This window comes from Staurois parvus, unplaced genomic scaffold (genome assembly GCF_062004578.1).
Source record: "Staurois parvus isolate SC_StPar_1 unplaced genomic scaffold, SC_StPar_1.0 ptg000829l, whole genome shotgun sequence".
In the NCBI taxonomy this organism is placed as follows: Eukaryota; Metazoa; Chordata; class Amphibia; order Anura; family Ranidae; genus Staurois; species Staurois parvus.
Genome location: NW_028318625.1, coordinates 121,031 through 147,841, shown reverse-complemented (window position 1 = coordinate 147,841; position 26,811 = coordinate 121,031). Strand labels below are relative to the sequence as shown.

Below are 26,811 nucleotides of genomic sequence, written 5' to 3'. Positions count from 1 at the left end.
TCTATTGCACACAAATATGCTTTCTTTTTTCATATTTCATCATTTTACTACCGGCGTTGAGTTTGGGAACCTCTAAAAAGCAGTGAGCTGATCTGTCCAACGCTTGTAGAGATATGTGCACCAAATGCAGTTGATTTCCTACAAGATGTGCAGAAAAGATCATTCTGTCCTGGCCTGTCCTGAGAGAGTGGGGGGCAGTACAGGGCCAAGCCATGCTCTGTGTGTGAATGACAATGTCCGTTCACATGAGCAAGGCTCGGGAATGAGCCTGCTCGAGTGCCCCCATAGCAAGAGGCTTGCTATTGGGGGCACTTGGCAGGGAAAGGAGCCAGGACCATTGGCGGAGGACCCAAAAAGAAGAGGATCGGGGCTGCTCTGTGCAAAACCATGGCATAGAGCAGGTAAGTATGACATTTTTTTTCAATCACAACCTTTGCTCATAGGTGAGCACAGACAAACACACATGTGAAAGGGATCAGGAACAGCTCTGCAGCAAGGAGGTTGCTTGTTTGAAGATGACCTCTGCAAACCATTTGAGATGTGTTTGAATGGCATGTATGCGGAGATGAAGTGTAAGGCATAGGGAGGTGTGGATCCATGCCCCAAGCTCGTTCACAGCAATACATCCAGGAAAGGAAAGCCCAAAAGAAGGAAGAATCCATAATTCAGATTCACTCATAAGTGATACATCTAAGAGTGAAGAGGCAATTAACCCACTCAGCTCCTCACAGAGCGGTACATCAGGGTATACCTTTACTCCTGCAATTAACATTGGCATTCACAGGTTAATTCTAAAAGTGTGAGTACTTTTATTTCAAGTATGGCAATTTTCTGAAAAGACATTCAAACCTGGTTGGACTTATCTCTAATAGCTGAATAACCGCTGTTTTATCTGTGTATTCCATATCTATTGCAATTTCACATATGTTACTAATTGTCTGATTTATACTGCTATTATAATTTAGACACTTGGTCCTACAGAGGGCGCGGCACCATATATTTATTTACAACCTTTGCTCTCTCTCTGTGACACTGAGAATTAAAGTGTAACTAAAGGTAAAACCTTTTTTTTTTAAGTTTTGGACAGAGTGGAGAGAGATTAGAAACCATCAGGTTTCTATTGCTGTCTGGGCCTGTTATAGAGATTCAACTTCTCTATGTGTCCTTTTTACTATTATCACCGAAAGTGAAAGAAAATCCCACATTTTGGATTGTCACTAGAACAGGAATAGAGGGGAAATATTCCAATGGGGACACTAGTTCTGGTGAAACCTAAGGATTCTCTCATTTTGGATGGATTTCCACCCACTTCCTGTTTTGACTATGGGACAGGATATGAAGAGAAATCTCCCCAACAGAACACAGATGGTAATAGAAAACTAAAATGGGTTATAACCCTCCTTTACTCTATTGTCTTTAATTTTAATTTAAAAAATATATATGGCCATAATGTAAAATTCTATTTATTTCCTTGGTGAATTTGCATTATTTCTAGCCTACCCCTATTAATCTGCATAGCTGTGAAGTTTGGTAAACTTAGTTTGTGAAGATTTCCACACATTTACTTTCTTGAAATCTGGGACACATATTTACTGAGCCTGAGGAGGAATTTCAGTAGGCAGAGTCAGTACAGGAGACAAAGCTTGCAGGCAGCAAGGTACCAAGGGACACGTAGTCCTTAGAAATGGAAAGCAGCAGCAGCAGAAGAGACACTGCAAAGTATGCAGGGAATCCAGAAAGTTGTGTAAGGAGATTGCCAGCAGTCAGGCAAAACTCACAATATGAAATTTAGAAAAGAAAAAAACTAAAGGATAACATTGCAGCTTACGGTTCTTAGATTTGCTGGCTGTCTTACTTTTGTTTTTCTTTTCAGTCTAGTGACATTTTCTAGCAAGTACAGAAAATACCAGTTACCCCCCCGGTCACATCAAAGCCAATTTTGAAATTGTGTGACTTACAGTGAAGTCGCACGATTTCAAAGTCGGGTGACTTGCCGATGTGAGGTGCGATTTGCAAGACATCTGACACAGATGTCTATACAAATCGCAACAAAAGTAGTGCATGCACTACTTTAGAAATCGGTGTGGCTCTGACCAAGTCGGGACCGCACCGCTATGACCGTTCTAATAGCGGACAATAGGGTGCAACTTGGCATACAATTTGCAAGTCGCATGGCATGCAAATCTCATGCCAAGTCGCACCCAATCTGACCGAGGTGTTAATCTTGCCGGAACTGCAGTTCCCCTGTCCCTTCCTGTGAGCTGCACAGAATAATATCTCCCTTCCTAGCTATATTCTCTAAGCTACCAATTTCCCATGTGATTATGATGGAGATAAAGGCATGTTTGTAGTCCATATCATGAGAGCAACCACAACCATGGCTCCCTCCCAGGGACAGGTAGCGTGTTATTTGCAAATAAAGTGAAAGAAACATGAAAAAGATAAATGCAGCCATGACACTAAGGACTAGTAAGCTACAATATATTATATTACTGGTTTTGGGTTTAGATACTTTTTAGGCTAAAAGTGATTTCTCCATAAGGACAAAAGAGGTCCATCATCTTAGAACACTAGGAAAAAAATTACAGAATGGGGTAGGACTATAGGGGAGACACCCAGAGAGCGTGTCCTTGAAAGCCTTTCCAGTGTCCAATCAGCTGAAGGTACGAGCCTATAACCCTGGATCTATGAATATTAATCATGTGTCCTGTACTGTACAATGAAGATGTATTGCTGTTACATGCTGATGTTACCATAGGTATATGTATGAAAACAGGCTTGGAAAGAAGCAATGCGCATTTAAGCTTGAAAACAAATTTACCATTGAGTAAACATGTCTAGGTAGGCAGTATAAGCAACTGCAATTCCAATGTCAAATATCAGAACCCTGTGCTTAAATCTATGAAGTGTGGGAGTTATTTTGTAAAGTCAGTCTTGTGAAAGGGCATTATTTGTCAAGAGAACTATAACCACTGATACTGAACTGAAGTATCAAGCTTAGGAAAAGTAGGTAAAGCTAAATAACACACAGGATATTTTGCTGAATTGAAGCATAATGGATCTGGACATACTGACAAAAAGTATTATACATATTTGAAAATGTCAGTTTCCAAGATTTAAAATGAGTTAAACGGAGAAGCAGTGCAGCACGAGGTAATCTACCATCAGCTTATCGGAACTGACCGGCGGCTTGCTACACTGCTGAGCTGTTGAATTTTCTACATAGCCATTCTTGTAGCAGCTAGTAGAACTGTGCAGTAAAGATCTTTGCAATGTAATATGTTCCTAACTGAGGGTAGATTGTTTTTTTTTTTTTTAATTATGAGCCTGTGATTCTTTATTTACCCCATACATTTACACTCCGAACTTTGAGGGGATGGTACTGCAGTTGACCTGAAAAACTTCTATCTCCAACACTCTGGGCCCCTCGGGGTTTCTAAAGACACCTCCTGACACTTTTGCTAGGGGAAACCATGCTTTCTGTGTTGGGTACTCCTACAAAATTTAGATCAGCACTTTGCCTAAATGAGATCTTTTCATCATTAAAAATAAGATTTTCAGGTTCACTTTAAAATTCCTTGGTCCAAATTGGGTTACTCACATTTCAAAGTAAACAGTTTGACTTCTAGTCACTCTAATGGTTGACTTATCAGTCCTAGCATTTTTCTCCTTGAGGAAAGTCTTACCATCCTCTGCGGTAGGTCTCACCCTCTTCATTTGAGAGTGCTAGGATTGTGATGAATGGATAGACTCTTCCATGTGGTCATGGGAAGATTTGGCAGCAGGGGTCACATGCACTTTGTTACCCTCTGCAGGCATGCACACAAAGCTTTGGCTGCCCAGGTTATTGCGCACTGTATTGGGGATAGGGTCACAGAGGAACTTCTGCATTATCAGGATTTCACTTTTAAACTTGTAGTAGTTGTTGCAACAATGGCCCATCACCCAGTAAGCTGCCTTATGCTTTACCATCAGTGGTGGTTGTATTAATTCAGGCCAATGTTTGGTGGGCCATTCTTCCTGTACAGAAACCTTATTAAAGGCAGTTAGAAAGTTTTGTAACAGTGTGGGAAGGCAACATCTTTTGCAAAAAGTCAATTTATCACTGTTATTGGCAACAGCACTCATTTCATGCTTTGGAACAGCCACTGTCTCCTTCCCAGCTAGAGTTGCCCTAGTTTTCTCTCTAGCTGGTTTCACTGCTGCTGAATGATGTATACTTTAGTCCACTGCAGGATCTGTCAGCACCTGTGGTAGTGAGCCGTTGTAGATAATGAACTTGGGGATCCCCAGGGGGTGGAGTCTAAGCCCCAGCCTGCTTATTCACCAAAGGCCATGATGGTGGGGATGAACTTGCAGTAAGCTGGGACCAGGTCGCGGCCCCCAGGTACACCCAGCTGAGGATGAGAAGACCGCTCACGGGAGCAGAGTACAATGGGAGGAGACAAATGGAAATCCGATAGACTAGCCGAGGTCAGGACAAAACACAGCTTAGTCAGAGAATGAAGCCGGGGTCGGTACAAAAGTAGTCAATACAGGATACAGGCAATAGCAACACACAGGAGCTCCGACAACTAGGAAGTTGCTCAGGCAAAGTGGCTTAGACTGAGCATGTCTTATATAGGCAGGCAAACAAGGAGGCGGGCCAGGAAGTGATGGAAGGGAAGGATATAAAACCCAGAGAACAGCAGACAACGCCCATAGGTGAGCACAGACAAAACACACATGTGAAAGGGATCAGGAACAGCACTGCAGCAAGGAGATAAGAACACAAACAAGAAACTGCAGGCTAACTTGTGACAGGCTCCCAAATTGGTGGATTCTGTCTAGGTACATGTGGAGCTTGTCCACGCTGCAAACTTCCCTCCAGTCATTGAATTCTCTCTCTGATTGCATCAATATCCTTTTCTGACAGCCCCATACTGCAGACATGCTGCTTTCAAAGTCCACATACACAGATCCAGCAAAATAGAGCACTGTGATTTTACGGGATTCTCTCACATTGCAGGTATATAACACTGTCAACACACAATGCGCTGTGCTGATGGTTTCTGACTCACATTTCAGTGACGACCAGCACTCTACTTTTGTCCACATGCTCCACCATTTGTGAGGGATTAGGCAGCACATAGATTATGCATTTTCTTTCCTTCCACCACAGGTGGCCGATCACTTTCACAGAGCCAGCAGCACGGTGCCTCCCCCCCTTCTGCCGGTGCCCCCCCTCCTCCCATGGTTCTTGAGATCTCCAGCCTTTACTGGAGCCTGGGAACACATCCGCCAGCTAGGGGAGGGAGAGCGCTGAGAGACCAAGGCCTCGATCTCACATGCAAACAGTGAAACCGGAAGTGATGTAATATAATTGTAGTACAGCCAATTACAGGAGCAGGGGAGACCCTGAGGTCTATTAGACCATTTATTAACCACTTGTGATAGCAATCAAGTAAAAATAAATGTAAAAAACCCATTAAATTAAAATTATAATAAAATAAATTAATTTTTTTAAAACAATTGCCGTAACCCCGATGCCCCGCACACCTGCGCAAACGCAAGCCCAGGGTGTGTACGTATATGTAAACCGCACTTGCACCACACATGCGACATATCCCCATGAACATCAGAGTGAGAACAATAATAATTCTAGCACAAGAGGTCCTAGTTAACTTTAAACTGATAAGCTGTAAAGGCTTTTAAAGCATCACCTATGGTGATTAGTGGGCACCGTCTTTTTTGGCGATGTCACGTTGATGTCATGTCATTTTAAAGAAGTGATAACAGCTCTCTATACAATGTCAATGTCACCTATCTTCAAACATGAATATTGTCCTAGAAGTTCAATAACTCTCATTTGTTGGTATTGTTGGCCTGTACATTTGATCTTTTCAATAAAAAGATTGAAATATAAAGAAGTGATAACAGCCTAAGTAAGTAAGTTTCCACATAAGTAAGAAAGCCTTAGAAAAAAGTATGCTCCTTTGTTTGGTATTTGGGAAAGGAACTCTTTGAGAAAGTAAATATAGTAGCCTAGGGTAAGCTTTAAGTGTCTTGAGAGACGCCTCATTAAACAGATGACGAGCTATGCAAATCACCATTCTTTTTTTTAAATTGTTGTCACTGGCACAACTTACTTGTAACCTTACCGCAATTCAAACAGAGTGAGCATTCAAGGAACAAGCAACATACACCCTCTCATTTGCTTACGCGTTACGCGTTACTGAAGCAGGGGTAATCACAATCCCCACGTTATTATGTAAAAAGATAAAAAGAAACAACCTGAACAACCAGTGCACTTCAGAACATATAGATAGGATTTTAACATTTTCTTTTAAATCATCTATTCTTTACAATTATCAGGAAGTGAGTTATAAGAAGCCTATATATAATATAGGACCCCTAACTCACTCCACATTATGAACTCATCTTTCACAGATACAGTAAGTGCTGAGGATTCAACACCATCCAAGGAGATAGCCTGTCATGCCACAAAATACAACTCCCCCAATTTCATGGACCACCATGTCCCTTTGACGCCCATCTTTTCTCACTGCATCAACTCAGTCCCTCACAAAGTTTACAAACAGTCCATACTGATTACTCTAATAAATGATACTCGCTCTAGCATTTATCTGCTATGGAATCAATCACTGGTTCCAGTTATTCAGCTGTGGTTTCAAAAGAAAAGAGAATTTAGACTTTTGAAGATACCCATCTAAAATGTACCAGGTTGAATTAAAAAAAAAAAAAAAAGAAGGCTAGTATTACTGGTTTACCTTTTCTTTGTCCATTGAAATAAAGTCTAGTTACATATTCTGCTAGTTTTATGTTTGCTTTATGGAAGTTATATTCAGGAATGTTAGCATCTGATTCAACAAGCAACACACGTGAAACCAGGGCAGAAGTGACCTTCAGATCCATTTTAGAAGCATATTAGCAGTTATACATATACAGTACGTGCGAAACAGACACCTTCCAAGGTAAGGATAATCATACTTAAATCATGCAATTTCTTCATCTTGACATGGTTACTCCTAGAAGCGCTTTCCCATACACTCTTTTCTAGATATTTTTTCCATTTGATTAGACCAGGTTTAGCTGCTGTATGTAACGGTTTTGATTGCATTAAGTATATACTGTGAGAATCCTGAGAATCCAGGTCAATGACCTTATGCTCCCTTAATGGAGGCAAGGTGCCTGTATATTTTAAATGCTTCGTCTTCAGTTGTAATTAGTTCATATACCTTTCAGATGGTTTATTGTTGTGGTAATCAACAATTTTGGCAAGTTGATGTTTTCTGATACTGGTCTATATAACAGCCCCCCAATTCCTCCCCCCTTCCTATTTTTGTTCTCTCTCTTTCTCTTCTCTTACCCCAGCTTTACTCTACCTTATCCCCAGCTAAGCTCTCCTTTTACTTCTAGTACCCAGCAAAGAACACTAAGGCTACTTTCACACTGATCCACTGCAAAAACACAATAAAAATGCAAATGCATTTTTACCATGCTTTTACCATGCTTTCTGAGTGTTTGTTAAAAGTGATTTAAAGACTGCACCAAAAACGCTTCTCAGAGGCATTTGTGAGGTGCTTTTTAGGCGTTCTTAATACGTTTTTCAGGCGTTTTCCATTGGTTTCAATTGGAACAGGCATTTTGGGGGTGTTTTTTTTTTACTGAACAAACATGCTTCGGAGATGCTGCAAGCAGGAGTTTTTACACCGCAACAGAAGCGCAATGCCCCAGTGTGAATACATACATAGACATTGTGGCGGTGCGGTGTCCTGCCACGGTCAAAATCAAGATGATAACCCTGGATTCTCAACCAGGCAGGTTGAGGGGCTCCAGAGGGTTGATGTATTGCAGAGGACACTGGCTTTTCAGTTTCCTCATTTATTCATTAAGTCTGTTTTGGGATCTGAAGCCTGGAGATTTCGAAGAGATCTGGGAGGGATGAAATCTCCAATCCTGGGACCAGGTTTTGGTAATGGCCAGGACACTGATTGTACAGGTGGGTGCAGGGCTTTTTGTAGAGGCCTAACCCATGGTTCTGGGCTCCACCTCAGCAGACAGGAGTCAGGAGGGCTCCACCTCAGCAGACAGGAGTCAGGAGGGCTCCACCTCAGCAGACAGGAGTCAGGAGGGCTCCACCTCAGTAGACAGGAGTCAGGAGGGCTCCACCCCGGCAGGCAGGAGGTCACTGCCTTGAAGTCAGGTGGGCTTCACCTAGGAGAGGTGGAAGCCAAAAGCAGCAAGGGGCAGTTCAGGAGTATCTGTGTGCTAGTGGCTAGCTGTGTGCGAGAGCCATTTGTGAAGGAGTCTGCAGGAGACAGACGTAAGCCTGAGGAGAAAGACCAGAGGAAGATTGGTTATATCTGAGAGAGCCAGGAGGCTGAATTTTTTAATTTATATTGATGATAGATACCCCTGCGTGGGAAACCTCTTGTGTTATGGAACTCTCATTTAAAATAAAAGTGGGCTGAAACAGCCCTTAAAAAAAAAAGCAAGCGAGTTGCTGTGTACATTACAAAAACTCTACCATTTGAAGCGAGTTCCCACAACATACATAGGGAAGCATTTTACTTGAGCTTTTCAGGCGCTTTTTTTTAATGCAAAAGCGCTTCAAAAACTCCTCAATGTGAAAGTAGCCTTAAGACTATCAAATGTCTAGCCACCCAACAGGCTGTGTCTTCTCCTTTTTCTCTTGGTTTTATTCCTGGCCTGTCTTCTGATGTAGAAGGTACTATTTGCCTATGAATGGTTATTGTTGGTTTTCTTTCTGATACTTCTATATATCACATTGTTTGCAGATGTATAATTTCGAGACTAGTTTTGTAACACGCCAACAGATGGCAGTACAAGGCTGCACGCACAGGCACAGGGAGCACCGAATTTCATAAGTCAGTGTGTCAAAAGACATCGTCCTGGAGCTGTGCAACTAGTGCTATTCTGACCACGTGTGTTACCACATCTGCTTTTTTGTCATGCACAGCAAGATAGAACAAAGAGCAAACGTGAAATTCTGCATGAAACTGGGCAAATCTTCCACAGAGACGTTTGACATGATTTGGCAAGTTTACGGTGATGCTGCACCTCGAGTCATTTGAGGTGTTTTGAGTGCCATGTGTGCTTCAAGAGTGGAACATCACTGGAAGACGACGAGATATCAGGAAGATCTTCAACGAACTCAACCCACGAAAATGCCCTCTTCTCAAAGATGCAGATACAGCTCAAAGGTCGCCGTTTTTGACAACATTTTGGAGATCAAGCTATTTGCCCAGTTTCATTTTACGTTTGCTCTTTGTTATAACTTGCTGCCCATGATGAAATAGCAGACGTGGCAGCGCATGTGGTCAGAATAGCGCCAGTTGCACAGCTCCCAAAGTACACAGGATAATGTCTTTTGGCACACGGACTCATGAAGATCAGTGCTCCCTGTGACCGTGTGTACAGCCTTGTGCTGCCTTCTGTTGGTGTGTTACAAAACTAGCCTCAAAACGTTTTGATACCACCTCACACATATGCCTGTAATAGGTACCACCAATAAAAGAGCGACCAAAATAATGCCACAGTTTAATTTGGATTTGGTGTTCTAAAGCTCTACCTTATACTTTCAGTGTACTTTCAGTGAGGATATAATTTCAGTTAACATAACAGTGCTTACCTTAACCATGTCCCTCCTAGCCATTATAATAAATGGAACTGACACTGCATTCCTTTCTCCCTTTACCACAGTAAAATCATTATTGGTTTAGAAATCAGTGAGATCAGGGCCTCAGGACTCTCAGTGCTCCAGAAGGCAGCCTCTTAGTGCTTCAGAAGGAAAAATAGGGGGGGGGCAGAGAAGAAGACAGCAAAGCAGGGGAGGTGGGTAAAGAGTTTACAAACGCACTGCTTTTCTTCTTTGATCCACTGAATGATGGTGTTTTTCATAACTCTTTTACCTTCTTCAGGCCACTTGATACTCCACTATGTCACTGTAAGGCTTGTTGCCAATAACATCACCAGTGACTACTACTATCTCTACCTTAATAAACGAACCAAACAAATAAATCACATATGTGCATTTCTGTGTAAAAACAATACTTACTGTTACTGCGGTGCTTATTATATACTTATGTTATAACTACCATTTGTGGTTTTATAAGTTCACATTCTATCAAAACGCAAAGCATGTGTTCCGAAAAAGCAAACAAACTTATTGGCACTGAATGTAGAGACTGCACTGTTAGATATGCTTTACAACTCCATGGTACTGTAAATCAGCGCAAACTACATCTCAATTATTATTTAAATTGAGTAGAAATTATTTGGCATGACATGCAGCAATGTATTTAAAGCAGTATACTATTCAATAACCTACAAGCGTGGAGGGGTTGACAGCCATCAAAATGAACAAGGCCTACAAAAGTTTATACTTTCTCATGGCTGTGCCTAAAGCCACAAAAGAGATATACAGTGGCACAGTGGCTTAGTGGTTAGCACTTCCACCTGGCAGTACTAGGGTTGTTGGTTCGAATCCCAACCACGGCACCACCTGCATGGAGTTTGCATGTTCTCCCTGTAAATGTAATACTATAAATATATAATCCTCCTGCGCTCAATGGAGTCCCTAGGAAATGTTCTCCCTGTGTGGGTTTCCTCTGGGTACTCCAGTTTCCTCCCACCCTTCAAAGACATGCAGGTAGGTTAATTGGATCTGGTATAAATTGTCCATAGTATGTGTATGCATGAATGTGAATTAAGGACCTTAGATTGTACACCCCTTGAGGGTTAGGGACTGATGTGAATGTACAATATATATATGCAAAGCGCTGTGTAAATTGACGGTGCTACAGTCAGGTCCATAAATATTGGGACATGGACACAATTCTAAAATTTTTGGCTCTATACACTACCACAATGGATTTGAAATGAAACAAGCAAGATGTGCTTTAACTGCAGACTGTCAGCTTTAATTTGAGGGCATTTACATCCAAATCAGGTGAACGGTGTAGGAATTACAACAGTTTGCATATGTGCCTCCCATTTGTTAAGGGACCAAAAGTAATATGACAGAATTATAATCATAAATCAATCTTTCACTTCTTAATACTTGGTTGCAAATCCTTTGCAATCAATTACAGCCTGAAGTCTGGATTGCATAGACATCACCAGACGCTGGGTTTCATCCCTGGTGATGCTCTGCCAGGCCTCTACTGCAACGGTCTTCAGTTCCTGCTTGTTCTTGGGGCATTTTCCCTTCAGTTTTGCCTTCAGCAAGTGAAATGCATGCTCAATCAGATTCAGGTCAGGTGATTGACTTGGCCATTGCATAACATTCTACTTCTTTCCCTAAAAAACTCTTTGGTTGCTTTTGCAGTATGCTTTGGGTCATTGTCCATCTGCACTATGAAGCGGCGTCCAATGAGTTGTGAAGCATTTGGCTGAATGTGAGCAGATAATATTGCCCGAAACACTTCACAATTCATCCTGCTGCTTTTGTCAGCAGTCACATCATCAATAAATACAAGAGAATCAGTTCCATTGGCAGCCATACATGCCCACGCCATGACACTACCACCACCATGCTTCACTGATGAGGTGGTATGCTTAGGATCATGAGCAGTTCCTTTCCTTCTCCATACTCTTCTCTTCCCATCACTCTGGTACAAGTTGATCTTGGTCTCATCTGTCCATAGGATGTTGTTCCAGAACTGTGAAGGCTTTTTTACATGTCATTTGGCAAACTCTAATCTGGCCTTCCTGTTTTTGAGGCTCACCAATGCTTTATATCTTGTGGTGAACCCTCTGTATTCACTCTGGTGAAGTCTTCTCTTGATTGTTGACTTTGACACACATACACCTACCTCCTGGAGAGTGTTCTTGATCTGGCCAACTGTTGTGAAGGGTGTTTTCTTCACCAGGGTAAGAATTCTTCGGTCATCCACCACAGTTGTTTTCCATGGTCTTCCGGGTCATTTGGTGTTGCTGAGCTCACCGGTGTGTTCCTTCTTTTTAAGAATGTTCCAAACAGTTGTTTTGGCCACGCCTAATGTTTTTGCTATCTCTCTGATGGGTTTGTTTTGTTTTTCAGCCTAATGATGGCTTGCTTCACTAATAGTGACAGCTCTTTGGATCTCATCTTGAGAGTTGACAGCAACAGATTCCAAATGCAAATAGCACACTTGAAATGAACTCTGGACCTTTTATCTGCTCATTGTAATTGGGATAATGAGGGAATAACACACACCTGGCCATGGAACAGCTGAGAAGCCAATTGTCCCATTACTTTTGGTTCCTTAACAAGTGGGGGGGCACATATGCAAACTGTTGTAATTCCCACACCGTTCTCCTGATTTGGATGTAAATACCCTCAAATTAAAGCTGACAGTCTGCAGTTAAAGCACATCTTGTTCGTTTAATTTCAAATCCATTGTGGCGGTGTATAGAGACAAAAATGTTAGAATTGTGTCGATGTCCCAATATTTATGGACCTGACTGTATATATGTACCTGAAATGAATAATCACCATTGTCACTGTCAATAGTTGCTACTAATAAATGCTACACTGTGAGTTTCCTGAAGTTTTTTCAGCCAGAAGAATTGAAATTGTAGCCCAAAAAAGGGTAAAATCACAGAGAGATCAGAACCTAATGCAAATGTTTATGAAATCTTCATTTTCAATAAAAAGGAAAAAAAATACACTAACTTTTTGCCATAAACACATTAAGGTCTCTGAATTTTTAAATAAACATAAACAATTGAGGTAATATGTGTGAAATGTATCTAGGCTTAAAATGGTATGCACTTGCAAAGAGGTGAATAACTGAGTTACTGAAAATGGGAAAATGTTGAAGCATTAAAAACAAAAGACTGTACATTTTTAATGCTGTTTCAGCTTCATTCTAAGGCTTCATTTAAACAGGCACATAGACCCATACCTCCTTTCAGGAGGTCGTGTTTATGCACTCAGGGAATAACAGGTGTTCCATACAGCGCCATGCAACCAGCCTGTCAAAATCAATGATAGACTAGGGGGAAGAAGTGGCTGTATTAATCTGCATCCAAAAAAGCTACGCATAGAGCTGCGCATCTATCCTACATTGGTATAAACATTATTATGTGCAGGAAGATCCATACAGCTCCTGAGTTACTCCAGCTGTCATTGATTTTGACAGGCTGGCTGCATGGAACATCTGTCATTCCCTGGGTGCATAAACACAATCCTCTGCGCAGAGGTATATGCCCTTGCACTTATGTGAATGAAGCCTTAATATGCATCTGTACCCAAACTATGGATATCTAGGTTTTTACAAATGCTTATAGTAGTAGAATTAAACCATTAGTAATTTTTTTTTTATTTTGACACATAAAGGGAGAAGAAGGGAGCAGCAGGGAAGTGCCTTGCCATCCTAATCTATGGGACTGTGTTTCTACTGTCGCACACAGTGTAGGGAGAGATAACTCTGGTCTCTGCTTACAAGGATGGCTGCATAGAATGTCACAAGGGAAATAAGCTACCATGCAACAGGAAATCTGAGGCAGCAATCAGGGCACCAGCTTAGATTGGAACATAGGCAAGTATTAGAAGATAAAGAAGCTGCATATTCAGTATCTGATTAAATCAGCAGCTAATAAAGCTTAAAATAGGGTTTATTATCACATTACCGAGGGAATGATATTGCAGCTCATCTCCCAAGGCTTCCCCTGGCATCAAGGACTTGCTATTCTGCTAACAGCAGCCTGCCAGTAAACAAACATCAGGTGCTATAAGCTGACTTCTGTCTGTGTTGTGATCTTTGAGGATGATCACCCACCCTGACAACTTGTTTTAAAGCTTGTACGTATTGTAAGAACATGTAAATACTTTAATGTCCATAGCCTGGGCAATGTGCATTTAAATATTTAATTTTTTAAACACATCCTCCAGCAGGTGATCTGACTATTCTTCAAAATCAAACTTACGCTTCGTACACTCCCTCATCATCTCACGCCTGGACTATTGCAACTCCCTTCTCACTGGCCTACCCAAACAAATGCTATCCCCACTCCAGTCGATCCTAAACTCAGCGGCTAGACTCATCCACCTCACCAAGCGCTCCACATCTGCCTCCCACCTCTGCCAATCCCTTCATTGGCTCCCGATTGCCCAACGCATCAAGTTTAAGCTGCTAACCCTGACCTACAAGGCCATTCACAATGCCACCCCGAACTACATAGCTGACCGGATACCCAGATACTACCCTACCTGTGCCCTCCGCTCCTCACAGGACCTCCTGCTCTCTAGCTCCCTGGTCTCCTCGTCCCACGCCCGATTGCAGGACTTCTCCAGGACTTCCCCCATCCTCTGGAACTCCCTACCCCAATCCATCAGACTGTCACCTACCCTCCTCACCTTCAGGCGCACCCTGAAAACCCTCCTCTTCAGGGAAGCCTACCCCAACCTCACCTAACACCCGACCTCACCTAACAACTAACCTCCTCCACTCCACCCACCACTCCATCCCCCACAGCCATCTCCTCCTGTACCACCTTCCCCTCCCTCCTAGATTGTAAGCTCGAAAGAGCAGGGCCCTCGAACCCCTCGTGTAGTGTATTGTTACTGTCTTGTCTCATGTTCTGTCCCCCTTGCTACTGTACAGCGCTGAGCATACCCTTTGGCGCTATATAAATACTGTATAATAATAATAATAAAATAATAGACTTGATACTTTAACTGGCAATTGAGGCCCATCTACTGGCAACACTTAATTGAATTTCTCTTATTCTGTACAACTAATGTAAAGATCTTAAGAGATATAGACAAAATACTTTATTGAAACTAGCTTCCAAGAAGATATCTCTCCTAATAATAGCTTGGCAGAATATTAGGCAATATTCAAGGTTATAGAACTTACAATAATGAAATGTGTATTTACAAGAAGTGTACATTAACATTATAAAACTCAGGTCATATCTCTGGGAATCTATCCGTAAAATGTACCAATAACCTTTCAAATTTCAGCACATACAAGTCTAACTTTCTCCTTCAGCAGCCTGCACTTCTTCCCAATTGGAATAGTGATGTGGAGGGATAACACCAATCTCATTTTGAAGGTGGCACTGTATACATGTGTACTTTGCTGCTTAGAGCTGCTGACCTGTTACACTAGTGATCCAGCTGGTGAGAATAGCCCGATTCGCATTAAGTTCACACTTCAGCGGCTACTCACAGGCAGTGAGGAAGCAATGCATTTTAACCACATTTATGCTGACAAATGCGCCACAATCACATGTACTGCACGCAGTTGCAGGGCATTCGCAGCACTTGCCCATTGACTTGAATGTGCAGTGTTTGGTGGGTGCAAAGCAAAGCAACTTTGCCATGAGCTCAAAGGGACGCATTACAGCTTCAGCATGTAAACACCCCTGTCTGCTGCCTATTGCACCTTAAAGGGGGTGGTGCGGTTGGCAGGTGGCAGAAACGCAGCTCAACAGCACATTTCTGCTGCCCCCAAGCGCAAGCCTAAACAAGTCCTAGAGCAGTGGTTCTCAACCTGTGGGTCGCAACCCCTTTGGGGGTCGAATGACCCTTTCACAGGGGTCGCCTATGACCATCGGAAAACACATATTTCTGATGTGTAAAGAGCAGCTACTGTGTAAAGAGCAGCTGCTATGTTGAAAGCAGCTACTCTGTTAAAAGCAGCTACTGTGTTGAAAGCAGCAGTACTGGAGGTAAAACGACACTTCATGAATTATAATTACTGGGTAAATAATGTTATGGTTGGGGGTCACCACAACATGAGGAACTGTATTAAAGGGTCACGGCATTAGGAAACTTGAGAACCACTGTCCTAGAGCCTCATTCATGTGGGACATACTACAACAAGGCTGTGTTTAGCTGCACCGTGATGCACAAGTGTTCTGTGCATCCCCATGCAGAAAGTCCCATCAATGTCAATTGGGACACAGCTGCTGCAGAGGAGTGCACAGGTGTTCAGTGCACTCCTGTGCAGGCAGTCCTATTCACGTCAATTGGGAAACAGCGGCTGCATGGACACAGCCACTATTCCCAACTTGACATACATGATATTGCTAAAAATATTGGGACACCCCTCCAAATCATTGGATTCAGGTGTTCCAATCACCTACATGGCCACAGGTGTATAAAATCAAGCATCTAGGCATGCAGACTGCTTCTACAAACACTTGTGAAAGAATGGGTCGCTCTCAGGAGCTCAGGGAATTCAAGCGTGGTACTGTGATAGGTTGCCATCTGTTCAATAAGTCCATCCATGAAATTTCCTTGCTACTGAATATTCCACGGTCAACTGTTAGTGGTATTATAGAAGTAACTGGGAACAACAGCAACTCAGCCACGAAGTGGTAGGCCACGTAAAATGACAGAGAGGAGTCAGCACATGCTGAAGCGCACAGTGCGCAGAAGTCGTTAACTGTCTGCAGAGTCAATAGCTAAAGACCTCCAAACTTCATGTGGCCTTCTCTGTACTTTCTCCAGTTCCCCAATATTCTTTTTGTGAATTGGTGCCCAAAATTGAACTGCATATTCCAGATGAGGTATTACTAATGATTTGTACCGGGGTAATATGATATCTCTCTCTCTGGAGTCTATACTTCTTTTAACCACTTCCCGACCGGCCGTTGTATATAAACGGCCGGACGGTGGCACTGCAGGGTCGGGTGGCCGTCAATAAACGGCCTCCCCGCACCCTGCTTGTGCGCGCTCCCTGGGAGCGCGCAGCACCGCGATCCGGTGCCCGCCGTGTCCTCCGGACACAGTGAAACACCGATCGTCGGACGGGACCTCTGTACGAGGTCCCGATCATGTGATCACTGATTGGCCAATCAGTGATCACATGCAAAGTAGTAAGCAAGATGTCACTTGTGACATCATTGCTTACTACGTGTGAAATCTGTGAATGATCACAGAGGTCACATGGTACAAGGCTATTCACAAAAGCCTTGTACCATGTGACAGGATGTGACCAATCACAGCTCACTCAGTTCTTCTCAATGAGTGCATGAATGCACACAGAGAGAAAGAGAAATGATTGCTTTTACATCCTATATGGGTGTAAAAGCAATCAGTGTAAAAAAAAAAAAATAAATCTTCATCACCCCTCACAAGTAGTACAGTGTCACCATGGTGACACTGTACTGCTAGGGTGACAGTATGTAAAAAATAAAAATAAAAATAAAAAATAATAATATAAAAAAATAAAATAAAAATGTAAAAAAAAATGTTTAAAAATTATAATTTTTGCTTATAAACTAATTTGGATTTTTTTTTTTTTACTAAAAAGATAACGGAATAAATTTTGGCTAAGATTTATGATGAAATATTATTGATTTGCAAAATTTTATAAAAAAAAAACTTTTTTTCAAAATTTTTGGACATTTCATTTACATAGCAAAAAAAATACAAATCCCAGTGGTGAATAAATACCACCAAAATAAAGCTTTATCTATCTCAAAAAAATGGTAAAAAATTAATTTGGGTACAGTGTTGCATGACCGCGCAATTGTCATTCAAAGTGTGATAGCGCTAAAAGCTGAAAATTGCCCTGGTCAGGAAGGGGGTAAAAGTGTCCGGTCTGGAAGTGGTTAATACAAGAGAGGATTTTGCTCGCTTTAGAAACCGCAGCTTGGCATTGCATACCATTATTAACCATTTGCCGCCCCACCTATAGCCGTTTGGCAGCCGCAAAAATGCATTACCTTTCCGGGGTGTACGCCATTTGGTGTCCTCCCGCACATGCGCAGTTCGTGCGGTTGCAGAGCCGCGCAGCGGCACGATCTGTCACCGGCCGTGTACCTCGGACACGGCCGATGACAGATCTGAGTACCGACCCCTGTTGCCAGTACCATGTGACCTGCTGTGACCAATCACAGCAGGTCACATGACAGTTGTATACAATGGATGGCTTCATTCATGCCATCCATTGTATACTAGTGTCTAGCTGTGAATGGTCACAGCAGGTCACATGCACATGTCATGTGATTAGCTGTGGCCAAATCACAGCTAAGCACAAAAAAAAAAAAACCTGAATGAATCGATGTCATTCAGGTAAATGCTTGCTTATAGCAAAGTAATTCTTTGCTATAAGCATTGTGTAAAAAAAAAAAAAAAAAAATACTGATCACTTCCCCAAAGTAGTACAATGTTACTATGGTAACATTGCACTACTTTGGTCATAGGAAAATATGAAAAAAAAATCTTAAAAAAAAAAAAAAAAAAAAGTAGTAAAAAAAAAAATATATATATATATATATATATATATATATATATTTTTCATACTGTCACCAGTCAGTGTCCCTGTTCACCGCCATGCCAGTTATATGATGATGCTGTACTGCACTGGTGACAGTATGTAAAAAAAAAAATAATGAAAATAATTTTTTTAATTTTTTCATTTTCCGAAAAATTGACAAACAAAATACAACTTCAAAAAACTCGCCATGCCTCTTATGAAGTACGTCGGACTGTCTACTCTGCAAAAAGGGGTCATTTGGGGGATATCTGTACTGTTCTGACATTATTGGACCTCAAGAAATTAGACTGGCTGTCAGTACTTCAGGATTGATCAATATTCAGATCTATACCATAGTTTGTGAACTCTATAACTTTCCTACAAACTAAATAATACATCCTAATTTGGGTTATTTTCACCAAAGACATGTAGCAGAATACATCTCGGCCTAAATTTATGAAGAACAATTATTTATTTGTAAACTTTTATAACAGAAACAAAGAAAAACGTGTTTTTTTTTCAAAATTTTTGGTCTTTTTTTGTTAATTTAGCAAAAAATAAAAACCCCAGCAGTGATTAAATACCACCAAAAGAAAGCTCTAGTTGTGTGAAGAAAATGATCAAATTTTAGTTTGGGTACAATGTTGTATGACCGCGCAATTGTCATTCAAAGTGTGAGCGCTGAAACCTGAAAAATGGCCTGGACAGGAAGGTGTAAAATTGCCCGGTATTGAATTGGTTAAGCTTGTCATCTACCAGAATTCCCAGATCCTTCTCCTCCATTGATTCCCCCAGTTGTACTCCCCCAGTATGTATGATGCATGCATATTCTTAGCCCCCAAGTGCATAACCTTGCATTGTTGTGCTAGAAGGAGTGATTTGGAAGGGGAAGATTTGTGCTAGAAAGGAAAGGTATTTGTCTATTTTTTTTTTTTTGGGGGGGGGGGATTTTTGTTAAGAAGGAAGATCGGTGGGGGGATTTGTGCTAGTAAGGAAAATTTGGGGGAGAGATTTGTGCTGGGAGGTGGGATTTGAAGAGAGGGATGATTTGTATTGGGGGGGGTGCTAGCATGGGAGATTTGGCAAGAGAGAGGACTTTAACTGGGAGGGGGGATGGTTGGGAAAGACTGGAGAATGCTAGCTTGCAAAGGGAATTTATGCTTAGGGCTAAGCATGCCAATTAGGACTCTATTTTTTTTTTGGGGGGGGGATGCTAATTAGTGCTTTAATTTTTTTTGGGGGGGAGGGAATTTTTGCTGACACGTGATTCTCATACTGTACATCTTGGGGTGGTGGGGCGCAGTTTGGCATCTTCGCCCCGGGAGCTAGATGACCTTGTCCTGGCACTGCTATTCCATAATTGTCAAGCAAAGGAATTTGTCTGGCAAGCGACAGTCATATTTCCAATAGGATGAAAGTGCACCAAGTAAATACAGGAACCAGTGATCAGCCATCACCTATACGTATAATACCTGTTATTGCATAATACATCTTGTAAGACTAAAGGTAAATGTCCTAGAGGGACCTCTCCATACTGTAGGAGAATCACTTCTTTTTTTCAAGCTGAACTGAATCTGCATGGTGTCCTTAAAGCAGTTGCCATATCAAACTTGCATATCATGACAGATTTACTTCCGAGTATGCCTCCTACAGCAATGCGATCTATTCCTGTTCTTCTGAGTTCTTTCTTCAACCAACAGCTGCTGAAGATGTAGCTTCTATGTATACGCATGTGAATGACATCATCCTTACACCCCCTTCTAGACTGTACTGCACATGCATGGCAGTCAGTGTACAATAAAAAATAAATAAGCAGAAAAGGAAAGGGTTTTCCTGGTATAAGAGACATACAGAGAGGGACATTTACTGATTCTGTTGCACAGCAAGGCAATGTTAAACAGAAGCATTGAGCCAGAATGTACAACAGATTTACCAAAAGGCTACAGCTTGATTCATACATTCCTCCGTCAGCTGCTATAATGTTGCACCACAACAGAATGAAACCTGACCTGACCTCTTTTTAATTATGTGTCTGTTTGAAGTGAAAATCTGTACCATATTTATTACTATAAATACCATATTCCTATTTTTTACTATAAATCTGTTGCAGTTGGCTGACCAGGATTACAGGCACAGGGGCTGCAAATACAGGAAAACTGCCACACAGACTTAGTTAAAAGAGATGCAGATTGATTTGCATCTAACTGTGCCACTAAATTGTTTGATTAAAGTCCCCCAAGGTCTCTTCTGCCAAAAAGTACACCTGAACATGAACGTAGTAGTCTCATTTTGATCTGAGCTGTGGTTATGCAGAAAAAGAACATGATTATTTCAGTTTATACTGATTGTAGCTTCACCCCATGCTGGCAGAGCACTTCCAATGTATGCTTTACTTACAGGTGAAACTCAAAAAATTTGAATATCGTGCAAAAGTTCATTTATTTCAGTAACGCAACTTAAAAGGTAAACTAATATATGAGATAGACTCATTACATGCAAAGCAAGATAGTTCAAGCCGTGATTTGTCATAATTGTGATGATTATGGCTTACAGCTCATGAAAACCCCAAATCCACAATCTCAGAAAATTAGAATATTACATGCAATCAATAAAACAAGGATTGTACATAGAACAATATTGGACCTCTGAAAAGTATAAGCATGCATATGTACTCAGTACTTGGTTTGGGCCCCTTTTGCAGCAATTACTGTGCGTCGTGGCATGGAAGCTATCAGCCTGTGGCACTGCTGAGGTGTTATGGAAGACCAGGATGCTTCAATAGCGGCCTTCAGCTCTTCTGCATTGTTCAGTCTCATGTCTCTCATCTTTCTCTTGGCAATGCCCCATAGATTCTCTATGGGGTTCAGGTCAGGCGAGTTTGCTGGTCAATCAAGCACAGTAATCCCACGGTCATTGAAATAGGTTTTGGTGCTTTTGGCAGTGTGGGCAGGTGCCAAGTCCTGCTGGAAAATGAAGTCAGCATCCCCATAAAGCTCGTCTGCGGAAGGAAGCGTGAAGTGCTCCAAAATCCCCTGGTAGACGGCTGCGTTGACCCTGGACTTAATGAAGCACAGTGGACCAACATCAGCAGATGACATGGCTCCCCAAATCAATACAGACTGTGGAAACTTCACACTGGACTTCAAGCATCTTGCAGTGTGTGCCTCTCCATTCTTCCTCCATACTCGGGGTCCTTGGTTTCCAAATGAGATGCAAAAGTTGCTCTCATCAGAAAAGAGGACTTTGGATCACTGAGCAGCAGACCAGGTCTGTTTTTCTTTAGCCCAGGTAAGACGCTTCTGACGTTTGTTGTTCAGGAGCGGCTTGACAAGAGGAATACGACATTTGAAGCCCATGTCCAGGATCCGTCTGTGTATGGTGGCTCTTGATGCACTGACTCCAGCCTCAGTCCACTTCTTGTGAAAGTCCCCAACACTTTTGAATGGCCTTTTCCTGACAATCCTCTCCAGGCTGCGGTCTTCCCTGCTGCTTGTGCACCTTTTTCTTCCACACTTTTCCCTTCCATATAACTTTCAATTAATGTGCTTTGATACAGCACTTTGGAAACATCCAACTTCTTTTGCAATTACCTTTTGAGGCTTTCCCTCCTTATGGAGGGTGCCAATGATGGTTTTCTGCACAACTGTCAGATCAGCAGTCTTTCCCATGATTATGATTCCTACTGAACCAGACTGAGAGACCATTTAACCGTTTCAATACCGTGCAATTTTACACCTTCCTGCCCAGGCCATTTTCCAGGTTTCAGCGCTCTCACACTTTGAATGACAATTGCGCAGTCATACAACATTGTACCCAAACTAAAATTTTATCATTTTCTTCACACAACTAGAGCTTTCTTTTGGTGGTATTTAATCACCGCTGGGGTTTTTATTTTTTGCTAAATTAACAAAAAAAGACCAAAAATTTTGAAAAAAAAACACATTTTTCTTTGTTTCTGTTATAAAAGTTTACAAATAAATAATTGTTCTTCATAAATTTAGGCCGAGATGTATTCTGCTACATGTCTTTGGTGAAAATAACCCAAATTAGGATGTATTATTTAGTTTGTAGGAAAGTTATAGAGTTCACAAACTATGGTATAGATCTGAATATTGATCAATCCTGAAGTACTGACAGCCAATCTAATTTCTTGAGGTCCAAGAATGTCAGAATAGTACAGATATCCCCAAATGACCCCTTTTTGCTGAGTAGACAGTCGGACGTACTTCATAAGAGGCATGGCGAGTTTTTTGAAGTTGTATTTTTTTGTCATAATTTTTCCGAAAATGAAAAAATGAAAAATATTATTTTCACTATTTTTTTTTTTACATACTAGCACCAGTGCAGTACAGCGTCATCATATAACTGGCATGGCGGTGAACAGGGACACTGACTGGTGACAGTATGAAAAAAAAAAAAAATTATATTTTTTTTTAATTTTTTTTTATTTTTTTATTATATTTAATTTTTTATTACATTTTTTTTTTATTTTTTTTAAGATTTTTTTTCATATTTTACTATGACCAAAATAGTACAATGTTACCATAGTAACATTGTACTACTTTGGGGAAGTGATCAGTATTTTTTTTTTTTTTTTTTTTTTACACAATTTGCTTATAGCAAAGAATTACTTTGCTATAAGCAAGCATTTAGCTGAATGAAATCGATTCATTCAGCTTTTTTTTTTTTTTTTTTTTTTTGTGCTTAGCTGTGATTTGGTCACAGCTAATCACATGACATGTGCATGTGATTAGCTGTGACCATTCACAGCTAGGCACTAGTATACAATGGATGGCATCATGAATGAAGCCATCCATTGTATACAACTGTCATGTGACCTGCTGTGATTGGTCGCGGCAGGTCACATGGTACCGGCAACGGGAGCCGGTACTCGGATCTGTCATCGGCCGTGTCCGAGGTGCACGGGCGGTGACAGATCCCGCTGCTGCGCCGCTCTGCAATAGCGCAAACGGCGCATGTGCGGGAGCACGCCAAATGGCGTGGACCCGGAAAGCTGCAGCGCTTTTCAAGCCGCCAAACGGCTATTGGCCGGGCGGCTAATGGTTAAAGGCTCAGGAACCCTTTGCAGGTGTTATGGCTTAATTAGCTGATCAGAGTGGGACACTTTGAGCCTAGAATATTGCACCTTTTCACAATATTCTCATTTTCTGAGATTGTGGATTTGGGGTTTTTATGAGCTGTAAGCCATAATCATCATAATTATGACAAATCACGGCTTGAGCTATCTTGCTTTGCATGTAATGAGTCTATCTCATATATTAGTTTCACCTTTTAAGTTGCGTTACTGAAATAAATGAACTTTTGCATGATATTCTAATTTTTTGAGCTTCACCTGTATATCCACTTCACACCAAGCCTGATACTAACTAGCAGATTTAACTATTAGAGCTCGTGAAAGATTCCCAGGATGCACTGCAACTAATACCATTCTGGTTGTACCCTGTACACCTTCCTTGAGTCCCCTTATACCTTTAGCAGTCCTGTCCCTGTAAATGTACATCTATCCCCTGCAGGGTTGGACTGACCATTTGGAAACTTGGGCACTGCCCGAGGGCCCGGGGTCAGTAGGGGGCCCCATGAGATTCCCCTGGTACCTTTTTCATAGGCTTTTTTGAGTTTGGACAAGGACACAGGGGCCCCATGATCCCTTATTGCCTGGGGGGCCCCATGAGTTGTCAGTCCGCCCCTGGATCCCCTGCAATGTCAGCCTTGTCATCCAGGATCTGCCTCCTCCCAGCACCCTACAGTGATTAGCCCCTAGGCAGTATGATGTGATCCCACACTCACCAATCTTCCTGCCCCATTCCGGCACTCGGGCACTGCCCGAGGGCCCGGGGTCAGTAAGGGGCCCCATGAGATGCCCCTGGTACCTTTTATAGGCTTTTTTGGGTGTGGATTGAGTGTGGGCAGACACACAGGGGCCCCATGATCCCCTATTGCCTGGGGGCCCCATGAGTTGCAAGCCTGCCCATGCATGTGTGATCAGTTTATGAAGGACTGGCAACACCTTCTTCCTCCGTCCCCTCCTGTCAACCCTCTTCCCTGTCCACCTTCTTCCTTCCATGGCATCACCCCGGATTGTCCTCCTCTGCCAACTTTATTGACTGCTCAGATTCTCTCTTCATCCCCTCCTGCTGATCTTGTTCATTGACCCCCCTCTGCCCTACCTGGCATTAACCTGAGCTGTGAGGAGGAGTGTCTGTCCTGTTACCCAGAAGGGATAGCAGAGCCCAGGCAGGGGGAGCCTAAGCTAGAGAAGACTTGGCTGAATGTACTGACAGCAGCTGTCTCCAGAGTCGCAGCATGGACAGAAATGCCTACAAAAGGCTAACGAGGTATGCTTGGATTTACCCGGCTCCCCTGTTTATCTCCCCCCTCTGTTTTCTCTGGCAGCTGCAGGCACATAAGTGAATGAGTAATGCCATGAAGAACTACAGGTCCCAGCTCTGCTCATTCCCTTAGTTTTTGTCACAGTTAGATATTCTTGTGACACAAGAACACACAAGGAACTTTGTGCTGTGGCTCCCCTCCCACTGCTGTAGTAAATAACAGTGCTGGTCTCCAGGGCACCCCTGCTGCCAGAGATCAGTGCTGTCAATCACACCTAATAATATATTCACCTTCTATCTCATACGGATCAGAACAGGACCACGTGTTACATGCACTTGATCCCCTGGGGGATTCAAAAACATTTTTAAGTTGAAGTGATACACCCACACCTCAGAGAACTAACCCAGCACACAAGCATGCAGACTGGTACCTCACAACATGAGGGCAGTAAGCATACATTCCCCTACTGTGTTAAAACCAGCCCACTGCCCTGTAGCTCCTTGATACACTGAGGACCAATTCACACTGACTTGCACTAAAATGTATGAAAAAAGGATGTACATTTCCATCCATTTTAGTCACGCACTGATGTCCGTTGACCAGGGGCGGACTGACCATTTGGGAACTCGGGCACTGCCCGAGGGACCGGGGTCAGTAGGGGGCCCCATGAGATGCCCCTGATACCTTTTTCATAGGCTTTTTTGAGTTTTAGCAAGGACACAGGGGCCCCATGATCCCCTATTGCCCAGGGGCCCCATGAGTTGTCAGTCTGCCCCTGCCGTTGACACACACTTTGACGTCAGTTGGCATGCCTTTTTTAGTGTCTGTTAAAGCGTTTTCACAGGACATCCTGTGCAATGTAGTGACATGCGCTTGCATCCACGCAGCGTTATGGTGTGAATAGGACACATTGGAAATGATTGTTTTTTAGATGTCCTTCCACTGATCTGTATTTTACAGCTGTGCTACACGCACTGGTGTGAATTGGTCCTAAACATTCAGGAGGGGTGTTGGCAAAGAAAGGGGAGAGCTTACATACCACCTATGTGTATAGAAAATCTTCTGCACAATAAAGTATCCTAAAAAATTGTGCAGCAAGGATATAATGTGTTCCCACATGTAACAAAGTAAATGAAATGAAGAAATGCAGCACAACAATCTACATTAATATAATGGTGCTTACAATCTAATAAACTGCACTTTTCCCTTTAACCCGGGAGGTATAATGGTACACAGATCTTCATCACCGTTTGCCAGCACTTTTAAGCAGATTCAGATCGCTCCATTTCCATGTGAAAAAAATGCTCAATATAGTGTAGTATTTCTACTAAAAACAGCCTTTATTTAAAACAATCTAGTTCTACTCACATTAAAATGTGTCCTCCTGGGACACTACAGTGTTAAAAAAACTGGCAAACGGTGGTGAAGATCTGTGTACCATTATACCCTCCTGGGTTAAAGGGAAAAGTGCAGTCTGACCTGTCATTACGGGTCAAACTTGGAGGTGAGCGCAATAGAGCGTTGGAGGTGGAAGAGCACTAAGGGGTGACACAGGAGCACCTTACACATTTATGCAGTAGTGTGTTTCCACTGGTTCACTTGAAGTACAGCGGATTTAAAGGGACAGTCCACCATTATTGAGACTATATTCAGTTGACACTTTTTTTTGGTGTATTCGGATCACAATACACAGAAAGTGTACCACACAGGTCCACGTGATGGTATTTAGGATTTAAGGGGACAGATCACCATTTAGGATTGTTTGTTTTGTATTTGTGTGCACTATTTATTTATAGCACTGGTTATGTGCAGTCCCCTAAAATCAGTTCACCAAGGGAGGAGGCAACCAATATCTTGCTCCCAATGGGGCGCCTTGCTAACACTCCATCCTGGGAATCAGAGGAACCAAAGGGATTCTGGACACTGGTGCACTGAGAATGTGAAAATCATTGCATTTATCATTGCAATGATTTGGCAGCTCAACCAGATGAATTTTAGTTAAAACAGAATGTGCAGGGAATGTGACATTCACCCTTTAAGTCTGTATAATAAATATACCATAATTTTCCTCTTGAAGAAAAGATACTGCAGAATGTTATGCAATACATGGCTGGATCTAGGGAGAAGCTGGGGAGGGCTACACCCCCCCCCCCCCCCGGATTTCCATTGTGCCCCCCCAGGCCAGCCACCTGTCTGGCTACTGCCCTCTAGCCCCGCAATCAGCACAAGCCTACAA

General features: G+C 42.3%; 1 protein-coding gene across 4 annotated transcripts in view; it reads right to left on the bottom strand.

The window, feature by feature from the left end:
* Nucleotides 1-26,811, bottom strand: part of CTNND2 (catenin delta 2) — a 529,941-nt gene that overhangs the window by 485,263 nt on the left and 17,867 nt on the right. The window lies entirely within an intron of this gene.